Genomic DNA, 2924 nt, shown 5'->3' on the forward strand with positions numbered 1-2924 from the left:
TTAGGTTCAAAAATTTAAGTAACATACGCTTTTTGCATATAATCAAATGATAATTTAATTCCAAACTAATTCTGAAACTATCTGCAAGCAAAAATTATATTAGTGGTAAACATTGGTCAGATATTCTCCCTAATATACAATTTGCAATCAAAAAAAAGCACGCATAAAAAAAGTTTTAAAGTAAACTACTTGGAATGCAGGTCTCAGGAGTTTCCCAATTTCAGAAAGTTAACATTGTGTTCCGTAAATGGCTTCTGTGACTGTTATTTCAGTGCTCTAAACATAAGTGACAGGAATTTTATACAAATTACTAAAAACATGAAGTTAGTGTGCATAAAAGGAAACACTATTACACACCACAGCCACATAATGGAGATCAGCTCTGTGGAATTTTTCTATATGCCATGCTGCTACTACACATTTATCTTGACCTACAACATCCTTTGAATTACTAAGGAATTATGACTCGAACAAAACCTTACCAAGAGAAAGTTCCAAGAAGAAAAGTGTTACTAGAACTTAACTTCAGGACACTTAAGTCCTCAAACTGACACCCAACTTTTTAGATTCTTCCTAAGAATCAAGATTAACTTAGATTCTTCCCAGTACAAACCAGTATTTGTACAGACCTCAATACAGATGATAAATAGAAATATATTTTTTTTCACAATGTAATGAAGAATGAGTGCCACAGAACACCTAATTCCCTATGGGAGCAAAAGCAAACTGGGTTGCTGAAAAGTAACCTATTCAGCACCATTGTCTAATCACATGTTGTTCTGACTTACTTCCAGAGCAAGCTCCACCTAGTCATTCTAGCCAGGAAAGTAGTTGTCACCTTATGCGAACATCTGCAAGGACACGACGTGTCAATTACTTTCTGTAACCAAGTACATCAGACCTGGAAAAGTATGTAACAAGTATAGTATTCCAGCTAAGAAAGAAACAGTTTTGGTTTTGTTTTTAACTGCAAATTTTTGTCTGCTTAATCTTAGGGACATCCAAGTTAATTACAGAAACTCAACATTCTAAACTTTAAAGAAGATACAGAAGCAAGGTGAATTCAAGCGAGGTAGATTATAGCACTATGTAGGAAATGTACTCAGCAACTAAGATGGAAAGAAGAGCTCTCCTGATCACTCCAGATGACCGGGAAGCTTTCAGTATAGTCATCTCTAGTCTCTGGGAAGACAAAGCTCATCATAGGCCTCAAAACTAGCAAAAGAGTGGAGAAAAGGAGAGCATGAAGAAAGTAGGCCTCAAAACTAGCAGAAGAGTGGAGAAAAGGAGAGCATGAAGAAATAAATATAATGAGCAGGTGAGGAAATGTAGTTTAAATCCTACAAAAAAAATTAAATATAGGAAGCCTTAGAAGAAACCTTATAAAAGTAGCCAGGGAGAAAAAACAAAGTTATTCTAATAACATTTAAAACCCCAAGAAAGTTTTCAGTCACAGTTTGATTACATAGTTAAAAAAAAGACTTAGATTCAGGTTGCAATGGCTGAAAAACACACTGGAATGAATTCTGAAGATTATTCAAAGGTGCATCACATGTTCAGCACAGCCTCAAGCTATCTACTCTACCTCTACACCTGTGAACCTTAACATATACATTTATTCTAAATGGAATCCAAGAGTCTGCCCGTGGCTTCTTGGAAGTATATTTTAATGCACTTACATACTGCCTGCCTGCATAGCACATGACCTACAATTTCTGATAAAAATCAGGAGTGCTGAATAGCTGTAGAGAACACATAATCTAACATTTGCTCTAACACAAAAAACGGGTTAATATTCTGTTATGAAAATTTTAAAGCTTCATATATGAAAGTTACAGATTTTAGCTGTTAACATCTGATAACTTCAGATACCAGGGAGAGCAAGACTAATTAATATATTAAATCAGAATGCAATAAATAATAAGCCACAATCAACAGGAAATCATGACAAACATAATGTAACAAGTTCGCTTCAGTGAAATTAAATTACTAGAATCAGTATCTGAAATACTAGCTTGTTTCGTATCGTACCAATAGGGATACAGAAAATTATAGAAAAAAATAAGAAGGTATTAAACTATCATACTCAATCAGGTCTCAAACTCCTTAGTTGCAGGATTGACATTAAAATATTACCACAAAGTTAACCAGCATGTCTGATGTTTGGAAGGACCTTCAGTTTGGAGCTGGAAATTAAAAAGTAGCTCTCCTTTAATTTCCCCTATGCAAAGTAAATATAGTATAAACATTGGTTACGTACACAAAGATCCTTTGAAATTAAAAGCAGGGTAAATTTCAAGTTATTCCATTGACTGAGGCCAGCTGGACAAACCTCCCTCCCCTACTAATCATTTATCAGCATTGTATTAGAAAAAAATAACTACTTGATATAATCTTCAAAAAGACATTTAAGATACATCTGAACCACCAGTGGCTGAAGCAGTGCTGTTTTCCCCAGCAACACTAAATTTATTACCACCAAAATCTTCCACAACTTCTCTAGTGCTTTAGGAGGAAGAGCTACGTGGTTTCCTCTCGTCATGGGCGACCCTTTGCAAGTAAAGGTACCAGGGAAACGTACACGGGTTTCACATACAGCCAGACCACACCAGTTACTGCTGCTCCTTGAGCACAATACCTGTACCACGGCTCGGCCTCCCGCAGCACACCCCGCAGAGTCCCCACCACCCCATCCGTACCACAGCGGCCTGCAGACCCCCTCCCAAGGCCCCCACAAACTCTCGGGGCTGCATCAGACACCGCAACCAGCTCCTCTACAATGCCCCACGGCTCCCCTGCCCAGACTCTGCTACCTTACGCCCCTTCCCCCAACCCCCCCTCCTGCGCAAGGCTCCCCCTCGGCGGTACCCCCATCCGCGCCTGCCCTGGCCCCTCGCTGACTGGACCCTCCTGCCATTAGGACC

The sequence above is a fragment of the Aptenodytes forsteri genome, unplaced genomic scaffold (assembly GCF_000699145.1).
Source record: "Aptenodytes forsteri isolate BGI_AS27 unplaced genomic scaffold, ASM69914v1 Scaffold84, whole genome shotgun sequence".
Taxonomy (NCBI): domain Eukaryota; kingdom Metazoa; phylum Chordata; class Aves; order Sphenisciformes; family Spheniscidae; genus Aptenodytes; species Aptenodytes forsteri.